The sequence below is a fragment of the Pyxicephalus adspersus genome, chromosome 5 (genome assembly GCF_032062135.1).
Source record: "Pyxicephalus adspersus chromosome 5, UCB_Pads_2.0, whole genome shotgun sequence".
In the NCBI taxonomy this organism is placed as follows: domain Eukaryota; kingdom Metazoa; phylum Chordata; class Amphibia; order Anura; family Pyxicephalidae; genus Pyxicephalus; species Pyxicephalus adspersus.
This window is the reverse complement of record NC_092862.1, coordinates 16,023,390-16,047,951: the sequence shown is the minus strand read 5'-3', so window position 1 is coordinate 16,047,951 and position 24,562 is coordinate 16,023,390. Positions and strand designations below refer to the sequence as shown.

Genomic DNA, 24,562 nt, shown 5'->3' with positions numbered 1-24,562 from the left:
GGCAACATATTACGCAGCGCTGTACATTAAATCGGGGGGAAATGACAAACAAATACAGACTGTGACACTGGAGGAGAGGACCCTGCCCCGAAGAGCTTACAGTCTAGTAAAAATAATTCTCTTTAAGCCTTTTGAGCTGCATTCAGTTCCAAGGAGTCTGGAAGATATTAAAGCAATTCAATAATCTATATGGAAAAAAAATGTCATTATTATTTTCATTATTAACTTTTACCTACCTTCCCCAGCAATAGAAGCATTGATCTTTTTGATGTTGGAGCTCAGCATATATAGAACAAAGAATCTAATAGATCATAAGAACTGAGAATTGTTTCCTTTTTCATACTGCTCTATTTATGACATGAAAATCATGGCCACAGAAAAATAAATATTCCTTGCTTACATGCAGGCATTCCAAAACCTTCACCCAAGTAAGGTTGCATTCTTTGTTTACAGCAAAACAACATTTGCTTTATTGCAGCTTTTATCAGACTTTAGATGTGTTGGCTACACTCATTTTTTTTTCTAGGGTGACAACACTTACTGGCTGCACTGTATTTATGGAGAAGTGTTGTCACCCATGGCTTCCTTCCTAATTTGTACTTTAAACACCCCTTCCTTTCCTCTTCTTAATTGCAGTAGGTATCCTGTAATTCATGAAAGACTGATAAGTTAGTTTAATATTTCCTGGATATCCTATTATGATCAACAGGTATTTTCTGTACTTGCTGAAAATGTATTTAGCCCGAACATTATAATGCAGCCACCACATCACAGAGGTGGTGGGACTCCATGAGAAACATGTTTGGTTTTGGTGTTAGATTTTGTTTAGGTTAAAGGAGTTTTAAATGAATGCATGGAGAGGAAGGCAATAATTAGTCCCTGGCTTAATATATTTAGTTCTATAAAAACTCCATATTTTACATATTAATATATAACTTCTCTTTCTTGTATTATAGTATGTTAGCCTACAAAGGCTGAACATAAAAAGCAAATAGCTGCACAGCTTGACGAAATATTAATTGTATGTCAAATATTTTCTATAGGAGCTTGGGGGATTTTAAATGCATATCTGTTGAAGTTCAATGCAGCTTTCTATATAAAGTACTTTCTATATTTAAGTGTTCCCGTCCTTTAAATAGCAAAGTAACTTTGAGAAAACTTCTTCTGCAGTTGAGCATTGGGGGTTTTATGACTGTTAAGCTAGTAGCTTGCTGGAAGCTAAGTGGAGCTGGGGGAAAAAAAGTTTTTTTTTTCTGAATGAAACTCGCATGACAGCAAAAGGAGTTTGCAACAGGATAATAATGTACAGTCAGTATGAAGAAGCCAGGCTGGGACTCCAAATGCTTACTACAAGAGTGCAAGCTGATGTGTAATGCCATGAAAGTAGACAGGACTGAAAAGGGCAATTATGGGGCTCAGTTACATCCATGCACTGCATACATACTGCACTGTACATATATTGTTAGCTTTGCATTAAACATTAAGAGAATTTACTACAACTGTGCCTGCATTTAACACATATATATATATATATATATATATATATATATATATAAAAATCTCAATCGATGAAATGTAAAAAAGTAATTCAAAGTTAATGAAATCCCAACCAGATTCACAAAACTTATACAAAAGTTCAAAAAAGTTCAAGCAATAATAAAGGACAAAAGATTTTATAGAATTGTTGTATCATAAAACATTAATATAAATATATAATATATGATATATATATTTTTATTATATATATATATATATATATATATATATATATATATATATGATTTATTATATATTTATATTAATGTTTTATGGTACATCAATTCTATAAACTCTTTTGTCCTTTAATATTGCTTGAACTTTTTTGAACTTTTGTATTTTTGTATATCAGTACTACTTGGACTGAGAAGACTGGGGAGTTGCACCCCCCTCCCTAAAGAGAAAACTTGTCCTAAAAAAATAAACAGTGCATATAAAAAAAACTCACAGACAGTACACAGTTGTGTTATCCAATATTCAATAACATACACATAGTACCCCTTTTTATGTTGCATATTGTGTTTAATAGTTTGCATTGTATGTTGCAATCTGTATTTCTCTAATACTTTCAGGTACAAGATCTAAGATTATGTTAGTTTAAAAAGAGTATATTGCCAAGCATATATTAGCATAGTTAATGTTTCAGGGGAAAGCTTACAATAATAATAATAATAATAATAATAATAATTACAGTGTTCAATAAATATATACGGTACATGTTTTATGTGTCAATATAAAATAATAGATAATTGTGTTTTTGTATTATAATATACTTTGTTTTTGCATTTATTATTTTCAATATGCATGCATAGTATAGATGCAGAGTATGAAATTAATACATTTAACAAATTAATACATCAGCCTAGTTGTGTTAGAATAATAATTAATTGCCACATAGGTTTGGAAGGATATATATATTTTAATGTAAAGCGCCGGGTAATATGTTGGTGCTATATAAATCCTGTATAATAATAATAATAATATATATATAGTAGCTGTTCAGTCTTTGCAATATATATTGAATTCTGTTCTTTTTTAGGTTTATTTTTTACCTGCAGACATTTAGGTTTAGGAAGTCTATAAGCTTAAGTACTCCTAGGATACACAGTGTTTGTAGATTATTGCAACACTTAAGTGTGCAGTAGTTGGCTGATGTAACAGAATTAACTGGTGTTAAGAAATCAAAGCATGGACAATTTAACTACAGCTTGAAAAATTATGTAATTTTTTTTTTATATATATATATATATATATATATAATTTCATGTGAACCTTACGAGTTTTTGTTGCAGTGCTTAGCACTCGAGTGAGCTGCCAGTAGCCTGAAGCACCAACAGCAAACAGCCAAGACAGACCTAGCTAGGTCATTAATTATGATATGTGAAGTTCCTTTACATGTGTGTCGATGTCAAATTCATTTTTTGTCTGCACTTTGTAATCTGGTGATGATTTCTAATATTCTTGAGTTTCCTGAGCTACGATTCTGGTGTTGATGTTTTCTGTGTCTGTGGTAGGCTAGAGTTAAAATATATACACACACTAGATAATTTTCCCTGGAGATTCACAATCAGGATTGTATCAAGAAATAATCTTATGTGTGTATTGTGGTCCTGAGACCTTGTTTGATGATCCGCCATGGTGGATCACTGAACGACCAATGGGGATGACTGCTGTAGGGGAGAACGCAGCGGGATGTCTCTTCCCCATCCTCCCCCTCCCCTCTCTATAGAAATAAACAGCATTGTGTGTATGGTGCTCATTTGTTCTACTGCCACTGGATTGTTTCCAGCAACAGCAATTCGATGAATGTACATTGCTATACACATGCAATATTTGATTATGTGATTAAAAAAAGTACACAAATCATAGTTCGCTTGTTAGATCATCAATCACTATTGAAAATGTCCAGCAGCATTATTTCTGTAAAATCATGGAAAGAAGGTACTGGGGTTTTGATTAAATAAAGTGTCCAACTTGCAAGGGATATTTTACTTAGCTTAGTGAATATAGGTAACATTTATTTTGTACAGAAACATTTTTTTTTGTAAAGAATGCCCAATCATGTACAAAGATAATGTTGTCACTGCCACTATAGGTAACTAACTTGGCCATACAAAGAATTGACTTTAACTATGGATGATGTTAAAGTTCACTGCAACTTTACAGCAACCTTTAGAATACATTTTAAAGAGTCCCATGTGAAAGAGATCACCATGGTACCAACAGTATTCTAGGTGGTTGATAACTTTACCAAATGCTTTGTAAATTGGTAAATTATTTTTATTTTTATTATTATTATTAATAATAATAAACAGTATTTATATAGCGCCAATATATTACGCAGCGCTGTACATTAAATAGGGGTTGCAAATGATAGATGAATACCGACAGTGACACAGGAGGAGAGGACCCTGCCCCGAAGAGCTTGTGAATAGCGTTTTTTACAGTTGGTACAAATAGGGATGATCCTCTGGCATTCTCGAGAAAATTTCCTCGAACTTCCGATGGTTCCGCGAAATTTCTCTTCTCTTCTTCATTGAGAAGACCCCGGCACTAGAGGTTAAATGGGGACAAGTCTCCCCATTCAAAACCTCTAGTGCTCCCTGATTGTCACTCTTCCCACTAATGCCCCCTAATGGTTCCTATCAGAGTCTATTCTAAAGCTATTCTAAAGAGTACACACGTGCAATTTTTGTCGCTGGAAAGGATCTTTCACGATCCTTTCCAACGACAAAGGACTACACAATGCATGAACAGTGCTGTACATACAGCACCGTTCTGCTCTATGTAGAGGGGAGGGAGAGAACGATGGAGTGGCACCCTGCTGCGCGCTCTCCCCCTTCCCTTGCATTAGGATCGCTCGTTGTTCATTGTTCGTGGATCCACGGACAATGAACGACACCGACTGTACACACGCCAGATTCTCGCCCGATATCTGGCCGATGCCAATTATCGGGCAAGAAAAATCTGACGTGTGTACGCAGCTTAAGGTTCGTAGTCAGCTTTTACCAAGCCTGTGCTCAACTTTATTGTTATCACTAACTAGTATGTATATAGCGCTGACATATTACGCAGCACTTTACAAAGTCCATAGTTATGTCATTAACTGTTCCTAAAAGGAGCTCACAATATAATATTCTCATATGTCATAAATACAGTCTAATGTCAATTGTTTTTCTTTTTTTGGTAGGGGAAGCCAATTAACGTAACTGCATGTTTTTGGAATTCAGGAGGAAACCAGAGTACCCGAAGGAAAGCCACCCAACCATGGGGAGAACATGCCCTTCAATAACTATGACATTTTCATTTTTTCTACAAATGCTTACCTATACTTGGGCATAAACATCAGCAGCAAATGGGAAAGGTAAACTTGATTTCAGATTCCAACATTTCAAATGTTTGCTTCAATTGGGTCAAACAGACCTCAAACCGAAATGGGTGGGTGCGAGTTGTCTTCCTAGGGCAGGAAATGTTTTGTTAACATATTTACCATGTTAAAATAAAGGACAAAAAGCCTAAAAATAAAACTAATGCAGGGACCATGACTAAGGACTTGTAAGCTACAACATATTTCTTTTTTGTTTTGTTTAGATACAGTTTAAAGGAAACTTTAATAATACTCAAGAGAGGGAAACCTTTGAACTAGCAATGATAATTCTATTTGACACAAGAGATAAGGGACTGGATGTGAGCTCAGCTTTCTAAACTTCTCTCTGATAGTTTTATGGCCGTTCTCACCTCCCTGACTCCCTCTCTCCCTCCCATACAATAGCCCAATTCTTTTTTCTTATCTGACTCAGTTCTTACTTTTATTACCCTGTTATTTTTGTTTTTTCCCTTTACACAAAATATCAAACCTAATTGTAGATTTGTCCTATTATACCACTAAACTTCAAGACATCACTACTGCTTGGACCTAGCAGAAGGTTAATCCTAATGTTTAAAAAAAAAAAAAAAAAAGTTTTTTTTTTAGGTTTGTTTTCTTTTACATAATTTTGTAAAAAGTAGGGAAGAATTTGAAGTGTTTTTTGCTGTCTGGGGCTCCCTTATAGTTTTTTTTCTAAGTGTCCCAATATCTGTAGTTTCACCGGACTGGGAGTGAAAATATGCAACAGGCGTAGTCAGATGTAGAAACGTTTTTATGGTAAAGCATGGAAGGCATGAAAAAAGGGAATGTGTCCTTTGAAACTAAACGTTGAACAAAGGTTAACCTCCCTACCAACCCTTAAACTGAACTCTGGGATGCTATGTTTTAGTCCAGAGTGTCCTCTTTTCTTCTGTGTAAAAGTAGAGTCTGTACTCGGGTGTTTCCACGGTATTGTCTGCCTGATGTAGATGTTTCCTACTGGCTATCCCATGGTGGAGGTCCTCTCTGGATCCAGAGGAGAAATCCACAGCTGTGGGCACAGGTGCAGAACTATTGGCAGATCTGCTTACAGAGAAACAGATATAGCAACGGAGCCAGGTGCCACATTTAGATGAGTTTATCTATAAAAACACAGTGGTGGACGTAGCCAACAGTGGAGTGGGCTCCTGTACAATGACTTAGGGTCTCTTAGCCTCCCTGGGGTCAACCTGCTATATATATATATATATATATATATATATATATATATATATATATATATATATAAAAAACATTCAGATTCACTTTTTTTAATTTTTTATTTTGGGGGGATATATAGGGTCGTTTTACTGAGGTACCAAGCTTATATAAGTGACATATATGAGACTGAGGAAAGGCTCAGGTAACTCTCCATAGGTTAAAGTCTAAATTGTCTATGAATTAATTATTACTTCAGAGGTGTGAAGGAAACAGCTCATTCATTCGGAAATAACAGAATGATACACCTCATTATTCCCTAAGCTTTGTGGTGAGTAAGGTTTTGGACACCTAAGCCTGGATTAGTTGGGTTAGATATCCATGCAGTTTTTTACTTTTGTACCCCTACCCAGCTCTTTACCTATGGGGATCTACTGATTTGTTCACCCAATGCCTATAGTTTGGCCCTATAAACTTCAGTAGAGCCAGTACAGTATATAAGTAGGAGTTGATATGTCTTTTAACCCCATGAAGCTTGTTTTATTATGTCCCCCTGAACTCCCTGTTTGGAATAAATAAATACTTTAGAGTGTATAGTCTGAGCACAGGTTCACTTCAAGATCTAAACCAACTGGTTTGTTTTATTTGTGAGATGTGAAAACCTTTTTCTAGGTTACTGTCTCCGGAAGAACCATCTCGACATTACAATACAGGTTGAAGGCTCCACTCTGGAGACCCCTGTGATATTACAAACCCTTGTTTTATAAATCTTATATAAATTTCTGTTACCAAGAACAACTATTCGTTTGCTGTGTTGACATCTTGCTGTGTTTTAAAATTTCACAGAACACAGCTGCGTATGCTGAGTTTATAGAAAATTGTGTGCTTTATCTGGCTTACCATTAATAAAACCATGTGTTTAAAGGGAAATGACTTACACCTTATCCCATTTATTGACCTACCCTAAGCTAATTCATGTATTTGTATGTTCCAGCTTGAATACCCTACAGGGGTCACTGAAAGGTGTCCTGCACCCCCCCCCCCCCCCCCATACTCTCCTTAGTTCTACAAACTTTCCAGTAAAATGGAGAATCTGCTTAGAGTCCTGAGAGTCTTCTGACCCAGGTCAATTTTAATGAACGAACTGCAGACCTTTCCATGCATTCAGAAATATGAGCCTATGGAGATATATACAGCAAAGAGCAAATAAATGTCCTCTATGGGGGATCAAGAGAGCATTAAAAGCAAATCTATGCCTACATCTATTCTATCTAATAAATAAATCGTTTAATAATTATTTATGCTTCTGCCTACACTAAAATCATCAGTTTGTTTATTTACCATTGTTTAAGAAATGTCTTCTTCCTTACAAAATTTGGGTTGAATTCCCAATTCCCCACTTCCATGTGCAAGTGCTGGTACTTCATGATTGGCCAAGTGTTCTTACAGTGGACCAGGGAGGGTCAAAGCTCTTACATGTTATTTTTGGGCTTACATGAGTCTTTCTCTTTCTCAATGAAACAAGTGCCATGGGTGTGAGTATATAGTGGAGGGAGGGAGATAAATTTTATATCATGAAACAATACTTTAAGTTTTTCAACAATTTTTTTTCCCTTTAAAGACCTTTCAAGTACAGCAACAGGTTAAACTCCTTTTGTGGGCATACAACATTTTTGGATTGAGTGGTACATGGTTTTCTTTTGCTAAACTTCCTAAATCCAACTCTACAATAAAAGGGTTTTTTTGTAGAACCCAAGACAAGAACTCTAAGGGCTATTTAGTATTTGTAAGATTATAAAGGAAGTGTGCCCAAGACAAAAGACTCTGAGCTCTGAATTTCTTTTTTGCCCTCAGATATAACAAAACTCTCACTGGTATAGGGAGCAAATAGGTGTAAAATGAAATAAATTTTATGCAACTTCCATTTCATACCCCAAAGCAGTGCTTCTGAAACCATGGGGTTCCTCCAAAGGTTCTAGAGGTTCTTTGAGGAATGAGCAATTTGTACCTCTCAGGTTAGTTACCTATGAATTATTTGGGTGTAAGGGTGACATTCTTTCCACTGGCCAACAATGTGGTAGCGATCCATTTGACCACTAGGGTACTGTACATCGAATTGGGCATATTATAATTATTGGCAGGAGTTATTTCTAGGGTTTACCCATGTTAAAAAGGTTGGCAAAGGTTGCACTGCAGTGTGTCCGGAATGGGGTAATAAGTGGGTGAACCATAGACTGCCTTTCAAAAGATAAAGAAATTGGCCACTGTAGGATTTATCCACATAAATAAATGCCAGGATGGAACTTGGAGCCAATTCTTTAGCAGACTATTTTCTCTGAGTCAACTTGCACGTCACATTTTCCTGTTTGATCGAGACATACTTTTATTTATTAGCTGTGATTATCATGAGACGTTTTACTCGTCATTAGAAATGTTATTATCTGATATTTATACCATACTGGTAGTTCATGTAAAAGTTGAGCAGATTTTATATACTTAAAAAGGTCTAACTGACACTATTACATCCTTTCATCCCTACGATTTTCCAAAATTACCTTGGAATCGTTAAACTGTATAATCACAAGCAGATTTATCTCGACGTAATAGGTTTTAATTTCATTAAATTATCTATATGTTTTAGATCTCAGTTCTTTTCTCCCCTCTCTCTACATTAATACTCACCGTCGTTGATTCATGTTCGTCACCCGTAGCAGCACTTAAAAATTTCCTGATTCAACCTGCCTTCCTCATCATATTAAAGAGTTGTCACACCAACAATCTGGGCTATTATCTGACATTCATCATGTGGGAAGACAAAGGAAGGAGGGAAGTGACTGTCTGGTTTTAGGGTTTTTGCTTTGTGTAAATTTAGAAATTTTTACACAATTAGTAAAATATCAGGGGAATAACTGTAGTTTTAGACTAATTAGCCCAATCAGCACTATACATTCTAGGCGCAATAAAACCAATATGTGTTCAATGTCTTACATTTCATCTTTGTTAAGCAGCCACAGTAGAAAAGCCGGTCTCTTTGTGTATAAGCAGTAATCCCTATGCAGATGTCTGAAACACTCCCTGCTGAGACCTCCAATCAGCAGGGAACATTAACTTTTCAAATTGCAGACTATAGGCCTAGTTTATTTGGAAAGTGTGGGACGTCTGCAGAAAGACTACTGCTTCTACACAGAAAGCTTGGGTCCCAACTGCTGTAAATAGACTCTTTAATGGGCCATTTTTTTATCCATCCCAATTTGCTATTATGGGTTGTTCTCAGTTTCACACATAGGGCTAGGGTGCTTCTCTGCTGCATGCTGGCATGGCATGGGCTTTTTTCCTAAAGCTGTAGATGCTATGGAAATAAAATGAACTGTAAGAAATTTTTGATATATTGGAATGTATATACTTGTTTGAAATTTGGATGGCCCGCTGTTGCCACTAACAGGAAACCTGCCCTATGGCTAGGTTGAGATGGGCAGTGGGAACCTGTTTTCCCATGCTGCTCCTGCCATGTGCCAACCGTTCTTCAGCATCAGCCGCTGTGCTGGTTCCTAATGAATAAATATTTCAGCATTTGATATCAGGATGCATAGGCTGGTATTCAACCGATCACTAGGGCCCCCTATTCATTTTCTATTGAAGGCTTAAAATGAGATGCTACATGGAATGTTTTAACCACAAGGACAGTTCCATGGGTGTGAGAAAGTGGAATCTTCATCACCACCTAAATGCCCATCTGAACTTAGCCCTCAAGGGGGCTGATTTACCAAAGGAATTTAAGCTGTTCATTTACTGTTCACTTACCAAGATTAATTGTTGCTAATAACTTAGCATAGTAAATGTGGTAAAAATTCAATTTGAATAAAAAGAAATACCCAAGAAATAACCAATCACATGAATGGAGATCTAAAAAAAACTTGATTTGCTGGTTGTAATAGTAATCTAATTTTCCAGGCTAAGTGATATATCTCTTCCCTTTCCAGTTACTGCTAAATTAACAGTTTATGGCCCTTTAGTAAATCAACAAGTGGGATTAGCTGGGCAAGATGAATCTGCAGAAGATCTGAAGCATTGAGCTTTCAGTTTTTGCAATCAAACCAACTATCTTCATTGTGCACTTGTAATAATAAAGAGTGTTCTGTGAAACTTTTTGCCACTTTAATATTTAAATTCAACTGAAATATTCCTTTATCAGCAATCTCCAGCCTTCTTTCAGAAGGATATTAATATTAGGAATTTAATGTTACGCACACAAAAATTAATATTTTTACATTTAATCTCTTTTTCTCCTGAATTTCTGAAGAATTCTGATGTCATTTCTCACCTTGCAGAGATAACAATAGATAAGTCTTATTTTTAGGTTGCGGTTCCTGACAAGAGTCCCATGAGGTTCATTTTGCTTATTTTATAAACTCCACTGCCATTTCGGAGCTGTCTTGGCTCTGTTTTTTGTACTGATTTCAAATGAGCCAAATGGCGTTGTCGGCTCTCCAGCTGAACTAACATCCTCTGCTATATGAATTATGGTGAAAGTCTCTGGCATCTTGTAATGGTCAGGTTGGTCTATTCAAGCGCAGGAAGCAACATCTGGCGAGCAAGACTTAAAATCTGACTTCCTGTGTGATGGCAAATGAAAATCATAGAATTATTAGAAATAAACATTTCTTTTTTTGTTATTTTTATAGTTATAAAATCCAAATGTCCTACTGAAATTGGAGCTGTGCTACAATTTGTGCTATTATAATGTCACCAGTTTGAGGTTTCATGTTCACGTATGTAAACATCGTTATGTATATGACTTAATGTGGTGTATTTCACCAAGGCTGATATTTTATTGATGGGCAGAGTCTGGTTTGGTGATTCTGCCACTCCTCCACCTCCTCCCAAGCACTGTATGAGGAGGTGCTGAGAAGTTCCTGGCTTTCCACCTTTCCAGATGAAATAGAAAAATGAGTGTGGGGGCATATGCCTAATATCTTAGTATGTAACTGTGCAAATATCAGGTCTTTGCGATTCTTAAAACTTTTACTTTTAGTGAGAAGCTGTGATGGCAGAGGCACAAGCAAGTTATACGTCGTTGGAGTTACGAGCCGTCATGAAGTTTTTGTTTCTTCAGGGAATGTCACAAACACTGAGGGAGAAGTGTCCTTCCTACAGAACCTCAAAACCTGGATATCTTGTTTCAAAACTTGGCATTTCACTGTTGAAGATAAGCCCCGCAGTGGGCGCCCCCCAACCTCAACTGACCGGGCAACCTGCGATGATGTCCATGAGCTGAATATTGAGGACGGGTGAATATCCGCAAAAAAGATAGCCCAGATACTTGACATCTCACGAGAGTGTGTTGGGTTTGTTATCACCACTATCCTAGACATGCGCAAGCTTTCAGTGAAGTGGGTGCCGAAATGTTTGAACAGTCATCAGAAGAAGGAATGAGTTGAAGGATCCAAAGCCGTTTTGGCCCATTTTGAAGCTGCACAGGACTTTTTGGCTAGGTTAGTGACTGAGGATTAAACCTGGCTCCACATCTATGATCCTGAAACCAAGGAACAGTCAAAGGAATGGCGCCACAGTGTGTCCCCGTGGCCGAAGAAGTCCCCAACTCAGAAATCGGCCAAAAAAGTCATGGCGTCCATTTTCTGAGACAAAGACGGTATTCTGTTGGTGGACTACCTACCTCAGGGCTCTAGTATCACCAGGCAGTATTATGCTAACTTCCTAGACCAGCTGAAGTAGGCAATTAAGACCAAAGGGATCCTTTTTTACCAGGACAATGCACCTGCGCACACGTCCAACGTTGTGGCTGCCAAATTGAACACCATGGATTTCCTATTGGTCCACCATCCCCCCTACTCACCTGACCTGGCCCCTTCGGACTATTATTTGTTCCCGAATTTGAAGAAACACCTGAAGGGGCAAAGTTTTGAGGATATTTCACATGTCAAAGATGCTGCAGAGAGCTTGTTTGCGGCCCAACCAAAGGACTTTTATTTGAACGGTCTAGAAAAGCTTCAACTACGCTGTACCAAGTGCATCAGTCTCAGGGTGGAATATGTTGAATAAATGTTTTATTTCATAACTCTGGCTCTCTTCTTTCTGGGCATAGCCAGGAACTTCTCAGCACCCCCTCGTATGACCCTTGTAGGAGCCATTCAAATTTGTGTGGTCTGTAGTGTTGTGTATTTTATTCAATGTATGTTTTGTTGTATGTGCTTTTGTAAAATATTGAGGTTAAAGCATCCAAAGCCATTTTGGCCCATTTTGAAGCTGCACAGGACTTTATGGCTAGGTTAGTGACTGAAGATGAAACCTGGCTCCACATCTATGATCCTGAAACCAAGGAACAGTCAAAGGAATGGTGCGTATTTTTAGGCACAAGAACTAGTCCAGTATAGTTAAAAGAAGCTTTGGCAACCCACAAGCGCCATTTTAAGAACACCTAACCCTTAAAAACTTTCAAAAACCTCACCTTTCCTATTGACTTTAATGCATTTTACCAAGGAGTCAGTAGAAGAACTGTATGCATAACTTGTTCAACTTTCATCCAGAATTTACTTCTTTTAAAATTGTGTTTCAAAAGAAAAAAAACATGTTGGGTAATAAATCTCTGTGTGAGAACATTTATAAAGAGATCCTTCGATATTACCCCTTTGACTTAACCATCTACAGGTTTTCATAGGTCCAATAATACCAAAAGTTAACTAAATTATTAGCATGCAATGCAATATAACACAGTAAACAATACACTTCATCCTTTAACACTACTACTACAGCACATTAAATGCATCGTAGTGGTTGTGGTGCATTATGTTAGAAAAACTTGGGTAGATACATTTTATAGTACACTAAATTACGTTAGGGCCCTATTAATAAAATAATAATAATAAATAGGAAGCAGCAGGTGCAATATACAGTATATTGATGCACATAGCAACATTCATGAAAAAGTGCAAGTGCATGTCAATAGACCCTTAATTGGGTCAGCCCTTTTATCCTTCCCAGTTGGCCATTACAGGTTGCCTTCAATTACATACACAGAGCAAGGGTTCTTCTATGCAGCGTGCTAAAATCTGAGGAACGGAACATATTAAGAACCCAACATACAACATCTATATTTATCTCTAAACACATCCAATATATTTAAGAATTCCTATTATATTATTTTATTCTATAGATGTATTTTAGTATATAGGAATGTCTCCCAAACTTACTTTTATTTGCATCATCTTGGTGTACTGCACATGCACAATCATGAAGAGCATGTGTTCTATTGTTATATTAAACCCTGTAACAGTTGCTGCCAAATTACATGTGTACATAGAGTGCGTGGTCTACTACTTTACTGGGGCCCCATTGTAGCCATTGTCTACTGAGCATGTGCTTAGCTTGTTTACCCAAGCCCTATTGCAACTGTAGAGGATGTCATGGTCTACTGCACATGGGCAAACACATGATTCACGCAATCTGACATCTCCTTGTAGCCCTGTGTGTGTCTATGGGGGAATGGATAGGGTGCACATTGTTATTATTATTATTAATAATAATAAACAGGATTTATATATATGCCAACATATTACGCAGTGCTGTACATTAGATAGGGGTAGCAAATGACAGTCAGTTACAGACAGTGACACAGGAGGAGGAGAGGACCCTGCCCCAAAGAGCTTACAATCTAGGCTGTGGGAGAAGTCTCACTCAATGGGAGGGGACATATGGAGTCATGGGTAGTAGTGAGTGTTTAAGAGACAGAAGGAGATGGATAGGCAAGTCTGAAAAAGTGTGTTTTGAGTGCTCTTTTAAATTGGAGTGGAAGGCAGGAGCAAGGCAAATAGGACGAGGAAGACCTTTCCGCAGAATCGGGGCAGTACATACAAAGGTGGCCATTGTGGGGGTCCTTTGGACCCTCCTAGACATGACAAGTGTAAAGGGGGATAACAAAGTCGTCTTACCTCTGCCAGCCAGCCAACCAGATCGTCCCGTTAACCCTTGACCCTTAATAAATACATTGAGACCTGTCTTGGGTATAACTGGCCATAGCAGCCTTTTATTAACAAAAATATAAACATTAATAACTTTTTCTTTATAAAATATACAACCGCAAACACAATATAACAGATACATTCCAAATCTTCAAGTTTTTTTAACACATGTTTTTTGACAGTCCATGACAGTACCCCTACATCCCTAAATGTCACATACCTGCACCCTACAATTTTGGCCCCCAGCCGTTAAGACACCGGCTCAGGGACAACACGGAGGTATCCCACCAACCCACCGGGCCTCACTACAACCCCGTGTTCCAAAAACCCCACTATCATGGACCACCAAAACCCGCCCTGCTGCCATGACAAAATCACCAACCCCAAAGTTCTAACTACAGGGAGGGAGGGTGGGCAACTTTTTTCCTCTGCTCCTTCAAATTTTCTGCCCTCCCACCTCTGCCTTATATACCACTGTCCTTTGACCCCTCCTAATTGCTTACTCCACCCATCACCCCATCTCTCTTGACCAATCATTTTTCTTAACCCATTCTCTCCTGACTTCTTTATGCTCTTGGCCATCTTTATAGCCACCCAAACAATTGTGGGTAAGAATGCCAAGCAAGGACACATCAATCCTGATAAATGCTGAGGTCAGCAAGATCCTATGCTTTTTTGTATTATAGTTTAATAGCTAGTAAATCCAAGGGCTGTGCAGAGAATGTATAATCATATTTTAATAAACCTGACCACACACTCATAAATGTTACACTAATATTTGTTTTAGAATCTGTTGGAATTAAATATACTTTAATATTCTCTTTCAAACTGCCACAGACATGTCAGCAGAATGACCGCTTTTTAATTAAGGTCAGAATTGCAATCAGTTTCAATGAATCTGTAAGTGATCAACTTCTTCCTTACAATAAACTTTTCTTATATGCTCATTATGAGCCTGTTAACATATCATTGTAAGCCTATTATAAGAGCAAAATTATACCTGCTTATCTCGTTAGAAATCTTGTTAGCTGACATCTTCCCATTCTCTCTATGCTGCACGGTTGTTAGTTCTATTTGTTCCTAGATGTCCCTGTGAACACATATGGAGTGAATACAAACTGTGATAAACCTAGCACTCACTCCCAGACAGGTAGTGCATTACTTGTGGCATCTCCAATTACATATAAAGAGGAAAAGCCAGGGAAAAACAAACTAATAGGGCCACTTTTAAGGACTGTTAAGTTGCAATATATTAGATTTTTGTTCTTGGGTTTAGTTACAAACTACATGGCTGAACAAAATCATTGTTACTTCTATTCTAGTGTTGGGGCTTTAGAGTCAGGCTCAGACTGGGGACCTAGGGCCCACAAGTAAAACAGAGAAGGGCTTATTGAATGCATAACATTGGCACAACTTTGTAAGGCAGCCGGGACCAGGGTCCTGCCCCAGGGCCACATGGCAGTCCTATGACTCCCTATTTGGCAAAAAAACTTTATTTGCAGGCATTGCAAATTGCAGGCATTGCTGGGGTCTACTGGAGTTTTTTTTTTTTTTTTCATTTTTTTATGCTGAGCCAGTTCAACACTCTACAGCAGTGCTTCTCAACCTTTTTTAACATGGGGGCACCGCTTTGAAATAAATTTCAGGTTTTTGAATCGTTTCTATATTTACCTTTCTATATACCCCTTATATATTGTATATTTCTATATACACAGCTCACAGTACATTAGTGTGGTGAACAGTGGGATAAATGCTTCGTATATTACTTACCAGCAGGAAGAATATCACCCTTACAGCCACCCCAAAAAAAAGATTGGTACCTATTAAACTGATCTGAGAGTCAATAATTGATCACTGATCAAGGAACCCCAAGCAATCTCTGGAGAAACCCTGGTTGGAAAACATTGTCTATAGGTGACTTATAGATTTGTATGGAGCTGTTTGTGATAGCTAAAACAGAAATGTTCTCTCATACAAAGTACAAGAATAAAGGCAGAGAAAATGGGGAACAACTCCTATAATGGGTTCCATATTAATGGACACCAGATATTGCCAACATACAACCCATCATTATGTGTGATTACAAAATCAGTGTCCATCAGTGTTACAATGATTGAAATGCTGAAATTGTCGCCTGAATAATAAGTTATTACTTTGTTTTAAATATATTATATAATACTATTAAAATAATTTATAGTTTGGTGGTTGATTGGTAATACTCATTTCTAGGTAAAGGCTATGATTATCACAGTTTCCATTTCCATGTACAAAAGCTCAGTGGGTGTGAAGGGTAAAGCTATTATTTTCCAATTTCCATGGACCTCAATTTTTCTAAAAATGTTGCCATCTCTATCACTAACTTGGCACGGTACAAAGTGGCTTTTGTTTTTAAAGAGTTTTAGTACAAATTTTATTACAACTTTTTAGACGTGCAAAACTCACCAAAAATATTTTTTTTTTTCAACCAGAAACCATTGTGTAACCCTTAAAGTTAATGTGTATAAATTTTCTGACTGACTCGTAGTGTCAGGGGCAGTCCACCACCCCCCCCCACTTTCCCCAAAGACCATTAGCCAATTTAAAAGCCTGCCATTTTCAATGGGCTGTAAGCTGATATATAGCAATGACAGTGAGCTCCAATTTACTTTGCCAATCAAGTTGTCAACTGGAGTCTTCAATGGAGGAACACCCTCACCTCTCCTTTTGGTGACAGCTCTAAAGCTTTGGATGTTTCATGACCTTTGTCACCAAAACATACATTGGTGACGTATCAAGTCTTGGAGTTGTCACCAAAACAAGAGGTCAAGGCCATTAGTTCACTGTAACCCTTTTCACCAAGACTGAAAGTCTTGTCCAGTTTTAGCGTGGTCACCACTTCAAAAGTTCAGGGCCACCAGCATAAGGAAGCTGTTTGTTCCAAGACAGAATGTGATGAGATATCCAAAGATTTAAAGGGGTCACCACAACAAAAGGTCAGGGCCACCAGAACAAGTAGTGGACATAAAGTGATGTCCACTACTTGTTAAAGCCAAACTTTTCTAATAGTCATCATAACCAGAGGTCAGGGGGATCAGCACAAGGTAGCCCTTGCCACCAAGACTGAAAGTATTGAGATATCCAGCTAAGGAGTGGCCACCACTACAGGAGGTTGGGGCCATGACCACCAAGACAGAAAGACTTTTAGAATGGTCACCACAATAAATCAGGGAGAATATTCCAATGAGGACACCAGCTGCTTGTACAAGGATAAATCTCCTTAACAGGGCAGAGACAGAAGCTAAACTTTACACCTTTCCCCACTCTTTAAAAAAAATAAAAACATTTTTGCTTCCTGACTTTGGATACACTTTAAATGATGGGTAGCCTTAAGGGCCAGGGTGGAGATGTACATAGGCAGGTGGGCACCATGCTGTTTGCCTCTTAGCAAAGATTGACAGCTAGTAAGACATATGTGTAGCATCTGTTCCCAGAGCTGGAAGTGGTGCTGACACATTACCAAGAGAACAATTTGTTAAGCATCACAGTGATCGGACAGGGGTATGAGAAAGTCCTAATGGGAGTCTGTAATAAGAATTGTAGCCCCACAACAGCCAGAAAGCCATACTGTATATTACAGAAGCCTGGTTCATGGCATGCAGTAGGTGGTTCACTGTGACTATACAAATCCCCCTCCCTCCCCATCAGAAATTCAGTTCCTGTTTTAGCTGGAGGGGTTTTTATTGTCCTGAACACACAACTGTTTTGTATCATATCCATATGCTTGTATTTACATGGACTGTATATGACTTGACGTTTTGCACGAGGTATCGATAACGTTTTTACATGCCTAATAACCTTCTAAAACTGAGATTTTCTACTGCTCTATTATATGAAACATAAAGAGAAAATTAATATCCAAACATTTCATTGAACATAAAGGTCAGGATAAAATGCTAGTCTGTATGTTGCCTGTAGAACAGCTGTTAAAGTCAATGTAAATCTAAACTGAAAAATATTTAGCTTGTTAAAGTGCCATGTGTTATAGATAATTGCCAAATTTTAATAAAATACTTTTCCCCCCTGTTGCAGCTCATTGATGCTAATCTTCTGCTTTCTACTTGCAACCATTCTCTGTCCAGATGCACTCAATAGTTGCATGGCTTTTCTCATGGCAGGTTTCCGGATGGTGCCAATGGTGCTTCCTGCATGTATAATGTGTGCTAAAACAGCCACTTTTGGTCTTTTTTTGGAATCTTGTATGCCCCAAGGAAAATACAGCACAAGAAAGGTATGAAGCATTGCCAACTTATCACAAGAAATGCCTAAAGGACCTTTCTAGTAAGACGACCTGGTGGTAGAGGAGTTCAGAACTGAATACTGAATAGATTGTGAAGAAATCTGACCCGAATTGGAGTTAGCATTGTCTAAATAAGCCCCAAAATATCTGTCCCAGGCTCAGACAGTCAGGGTGCTGCATAGTAAAAGAAGTATTAGTGCCAAACTGGGTCTTGACCAAATTTGGTCAGTGCATTGTTTAGGATTCCTTACGCTATATTCATTGCACTGAGGATCTGTCATTTTGCATTTGGAGTGCAATGGTTTAACATTGGTTGTTTAACGTTGGTTGTTGAGTCATTGTTAATATCATCCATCATAACACAGGATAACACATCTTGATGCATGTAAATGAAACACATTAACGATCATTGACATGTATTTTGATACATTTCAATCAGGCAGTAAAATTTATAAGTGTGAATCTATTTGGACATTTTTCAGCAGAATTGGCCATAAGGTGGATTTTCCTCGGAAATGTATTTTTTGCACAGAATCAATTCATCCCTTTTGCAGTTCAAAAAAAAAAACAAAAATAAAATAATGGATATTCTTGCTATAAATTGTCAAGGAATTTATTAAGCAGACTTATTTGGTCCATGTTAAAGATACTTCAAAATCACTGATTTGAAATAACTTCTATAGCTTGTTTGATACACCAAATATTTTCTCTTTATTATGCAAAAAAATGTCTAAAAAGCCTGAATTGTTGGCAGGGAAAATGTTCCCCTTTTAATATTAATCATGCTAATTATTTGCAGAATTGCCACACTTTTCCCCAAGGATCCTGAGAACTTTGCCCTGACCCAGGCCCCTCGACAGACATACATTTCCACACTTTGTACTTTCCCCGAAGTGTAGAATGCACAATTACATCTTGACAGAATTGTAAACAGTCTGGTCGCTCTGTTCCAGAGCCTGTTCAGAAGTCCATAAATGTGATCATTGAAAGGAAAATATTCAAAAACTATTTCATGCAATTTTTTTTTAATGAGTTCAGCTGAAACGATCAATATGTCACACATTAACATACATTGCTTTAGGGCAGCCGATTGAAAATTAATGGGCAGCTAACACATGCTAAAGTGCCAAACAGATGAATGACCTTTTTTAAATAATTCACTGTAATGCACCACTGTGCATTGTGCCATGCTACAACACAGGTGTGATGGAGTGCCATGGCACTGAAACTCACACACATAAAAGATATAGGGAACTGTAAATGAGTCCTAAAGGAATCTGGAGTTTCAATCAAAATAAAAAAAGTTTCAAAATCTTGTCTATGGATGTGAGATAATTCATTTTGCTAAGTGAACAGCCTATATTCCTTTAGTAAATCAACCTCATTGTGTTCTTGCAACCGACTGCTTAAGGTGTATGTCCAACAAAAAAATCATTATTAATTAAAAAAATCAATATTAGTTTTATATAGAGAAGGGTTAAAACTCAGATGGTACCCCAGTAGGGAAATATTTTTTAACTTCTTGTTCTAAAGTTGCAAAAATGAGTGCTACCCCCATTTTCTGGAACTCTCTTCCTTGTCCTATTGAGCTTGCTCCTAATTTCCCCAAACCCATCTTTTCAAACTTGTCTACGCATCTTCTTCTGGCTCCTAACCCTCACCACTTACCCACCAATTCATATCCCCCCTCCTATTGTATGCTGCTTCCCCCACATCATAGATTGTAAGTTATTCGGGGCAGGGTCCTCTCCTCCTCCTCCTGTGTCACTGTCTGTCTGTAATTTGCCACCCCTATTTATTGTACAGCCTTGCGTAATATTTTGGCACTATAGAAATACTTTTCATTAATAATAAAAACTTGAAGGAAACCTCTCCTTTTTGACCTACATTTTCATCCTAGTGAGCTGTCCTCTGCTGAGGTGTCACCATTGGAGAACTTTCTCCCACCCAATGTTCTAATGGCAACTCGAAATGTTGGGTTTCTGTCCACTTTTTGTCTTAGTGGCAATGGTTATTGGGACAAGTAAAGAGAGTAAATCTTCTCAATGGGGACACAACCAGCAATCAACTTCATAGAGGGTCTACCTTCCTATGGATCTGGTTTATCAAAGCCCTCTAACACTGGAGAATATAGACTAGGGTGGGAGAGCCTGGGTGATCCAGGAAATGTGGAATAATATCTTAAAAAGAATTTGCTATTGGCAAACGTTTTTAATCCTGGACCAGATCCATTCCAGGTTTTCTGAATCACATAGGTTCTCCCATAATAGTTTATCTTCTCCAGTATTGGAGAGGTTTAATAAATCTGTTCTATAGGGGCAGATTATGTTCAACACTAGTGTTTCTCAACCAGGCTTCTGCGAAACCCTTCCAAAGGTTGCTAGAGGTTTCTTGAGCAATGAGCAATTCATGCCTCTCAAGTCTATTTAAGTGGCACCAATGATCTTTTTGGCATCTGTAAGGGTGATATTCTTCCCACCACGCCAATGTATTGTAAGCTGTGTATATAGTAATTATAGAAGGGGTTCCCTGAAGACCTAAAGATTATTTTGAGAATGGCTGCTCTATACCATTAAAGAGGAATTAATTCCTAAAACTAAAAAGAAAAAATTAAAAATACACTTACCTTCAATCCCGCAGGGCAGTCCGATCACTCCGGGGGTGTTCTGCATTGGGTCCCGCGTCGTCCCGGCATCCGGTACGCTTTAACTTCTAAAGTATACATTTATCATATTCTTTGATATTGATATTCTGCACCAATGAGCGGTATTTTAGCAGCTATGGAAATGAAGGCAAACTGTATGCTTATCTCAGGCTTGTCAAGCACAAAACAAACAAGAGGAAGAATAACACAACAAGGTTTTGTTTACCCAGATAATCCATCTGTCGTCAGTCGACAGCATGAAAAATCAGGGGAACGCTCGCCCTGATTCCTTTCTATGCGCTTATATATCCATTGTATTGAGCCGTCACTCTTTCCGCTTGTCAAGCCGGCCATTATTTGTGAACTCTCGCTAATACAAGTGTCAATAGCTCCTCGTCTTATCGGAACGACGCTCTTTGATGCTAATTTCAAACGCTGAAGTTCAAAGTGGTAAATTCAAATCCTAGTTGCTGATACCATTGCAATAAAAAAAAAAGAAAAATTTTATCTTTTTGACAGGTTGGGAGGTATTAAATCCTGGCTGGAACTATGGAGAGCAGTCGCTGAAAGGTTATTACAATGATAAGAAGACATTGCTCCGAGTTTGTATGTGGATGTTTTATCTTGTTCAGAAGGTAGTGAATCAGGATAAGTAGAGGATATTTTTATTTTTTATTTTTTTCACTGCTGCATCCCTAGAGAAAAATAATCCATTTTCTATATTCCATGTAAATCTTACAAAAGGCTTCTTGTCTTTATAAGCGTTTACTGGTTGCTCATAAAATATAGATTTGGTTAGAGTATAACACAATAGCTCACTTTAACAAATGTGTTCCATCTGGCTGTATGACATTCCTTTCCTTTAATCTTTTATCTTTTTTTTTTTTTTTTTTTTTGTAAGGGCTCATTTTTTATTATTAAATGGTTAGGCAGAAGGAAAATATAATGTAAAACATATAAAAAATTGTTTTCCCTGAACCTGGGATTAAAGGGATGTATTATAACCACTGTTCAGTCCATCAGCTGTCCTAATGAAGCAATGTAGGGGTTGCGTTGATGTAACTATTACTTATGTGACCCTTACACTCAGGAGGGGACACAAGGTGGGGTATTTTTGTTTCCTCTACCTTTGCCACCACCACTACTACACCTGCCAATTTGATTGCCAGCAAGGCACATGGAAGAGAGGAACATTGTGACTGGCCACTTCCAGGGCTGAGTGATTTTGGTTGACTGTATCTGATGGATTTAGCTTTCCTGCCTTGAACACAAAGTAGGAAGAGTATTTGGGAGCTAGGGTAAGATGCAGTAGGCATATGGCAAGAGGGGTCTGTGCCCCTTGAGCCACAGGAGGAGAAATTGTACTGTGACTTAGTGGGAGGACACTACAGAGAGAGATCAGGGAGGTGCAGGTTGCAGCAGTCCTAACCACTTCCTTTTATTTGAAGATAGGTGGCATCCAAAAGGGGAGGCACTGTTTTTTTTAACTATGGCCCTGTGTAATGATTAGACAATGTTTTTCACTTGGATTCATCATTTCTTAGTGCGGATTCTGCAACTATGTACTCAGGGCTAGGTACAAGAGTAGTTTTCAAGAGCACCTTCCAAAGTTTAAATAATATGATTGATGCAAAAAAGACTACACTGCTGTTTGGAGGATCCTTAGCTTTTGTTGAACTTTGTGTGGCTTTTATGGGTTTCGGAGGTCAAATGTGGGATCTGAAATTCCATTGTACGGTAGGTGACAGGTTAGTATGGGTAGCCATAAACGGCTATTTATGAGAAGGTTCATCCAAAAACAATTCAACAGAAATACAGGTGCAATGTTGGCAATAGCTCATACATGGTAATAACAGTATAATATAATATAATATAATATAATCAGGTTATTCTGGAATGCAGAATAAATGTCTGGGATGTCCACCTGCAAATCCTTTAAGGAGCTGGAAGTGGATTTCTATAAAAGGTATGGTAAAGTTCAGATGAGTATTTTTCAACTGCAATCTCAGGCCCCCATTTTCAAGGGCTAGACACCTGGGAATAGTGTTTGACAGGTGTTTGTGTGAGTTAGCTGAAGAAGTTAGAAGCCTATGGAAGTGGTTAGAGCAGTAGACCACCCTGAGATGTTGCATGAAGCAGAAACTGCACAGCACCCAAACCAATGCACAAAAAGATATTTCAAAGCTTCAATTCATTTTAATGAAAACTAAGGCTTTGGGGTTTTAGAGGACTGGTTGACAATGCTAACCAGTGCCAATCTGAACTTAGCCAAAACCTTACATGAGAAGATGCTCCATACAGGAAAGGGAGAAATGGCTGGTAATGTAGGGTATTTCTTGGAGGGGTGTGTATGAGGTAGCAAGAATTTAAGGATTTTAAACCTAAAATATAGTTTTCTTCTACCCATACATATTCTCCATTTGAAATTCTGACATTACTGTCAGCAAAAGAACTGAATAAGATACGCCAACTTCTTTAGTTTTACATGAAAATAAACAAGGGCTAGATCTCTCCTCACACTTTCTTTTCTCAGATGTCTTGAACTTCTGAAATTAATTGCAGCCTTTTCCATTTGCAGATCCAAAGCTGGAGAGTGAACAGTGAAATGATCCAAATTTATGAAAAAAAAAATAAGTAATTTTGTAAGGTTATTTTAACTCCCTACATACAATACCTGACCATACACATGACAATTATTTCTGGTGTTTATATCAGAAAATCATCAAAAGGGTCAATCCTACCTACCATCATTTCTGTCATATACAAATATGCAAACTGTTGGCAGTAGGTTGTCCTGGGTCATTTAGTCATTTTTAAATTGGTTTGGTAAAAATGGCAGAAATTGGCATTTGTACAGTCTAATTGTAGAATCGTTATTATTTACTAAAACAATTCCCTGTCAATTACAAAGGAACCTAAGCCAGAACAGTTTTTTAACTATATATAGTTCTCTATTCAAAGAAAGTTTGGTAAATTTTGTGTTTGTTGTCTCAATATACAATAGCGCATTTCAGTGCCATTTGTTGTTTAAATTATTCTGATTGACACCCAGAGCACTCAGACAATGCAGCTCATAAAACCATGTGTTATATTGCACATTATTATTATTAATAATTTATATAGTATTTATATAGTGCCAACATTTTGTGCAGCGCTGTACATTAAATAGGGGTTACAAATAACAGACAGATACAGACATTGACACAGGAGGAGAGGACCCTGCCCATAAGAGCTTACAATCTAGGAAATGGGGGAAGTAGCACACAATAGGAGGGGAGATATGTAATGATGGGAAGTAGTGAGGGTTTAAGAGTAGTAGATGGGTAGGCAAGTGTAAAAAAATGACTTTTGAGTCCTCTTTTAAATGAGCAGAAAGTAGAAAAAAGCCAGACAGGACAAGGAAGACCATTCCAGAGAATCGGGGCAGTTCCTGAAAAGTCTTTGAGCGCTACGTGTGACAAGGTTATGAGTGAGGAAGTCATTAGTAGGTCATTGGAGGAGCGCAGAGAGCGGCTGGGGGAGTATTTATTTATCAGGTCAGAAATGTAAGTGGGACAATAACTGTGGAGGGATTTGAAGGCAAAGCA

At 37.8% G+C, this 24,562-nt stretch overlaps 1 long non-coding RNA gene across 2 annotated transcripts in view; it reads left to right on the top strand.

Annotated features, from left to right (window-relative positions):
* LOC140330544 (uncharacterized) overlaps positions 1-24,562 on the top strand; it is a 66,075-nt gene that overhangs the window by 3,354 nt on the left and 38,159 nt on the right. For both annotated transcript variants that reach the window (XR_011920758.1, XR_011920757.1), the window contains exon 2: positions 4,727-4,900. This is a non-coding gene — a long non-coding RNA (uncharacterized lncRNA). The remainder of the gene's footprint in view (positions 1-4,726; positions 4,901-24,562) is intronic.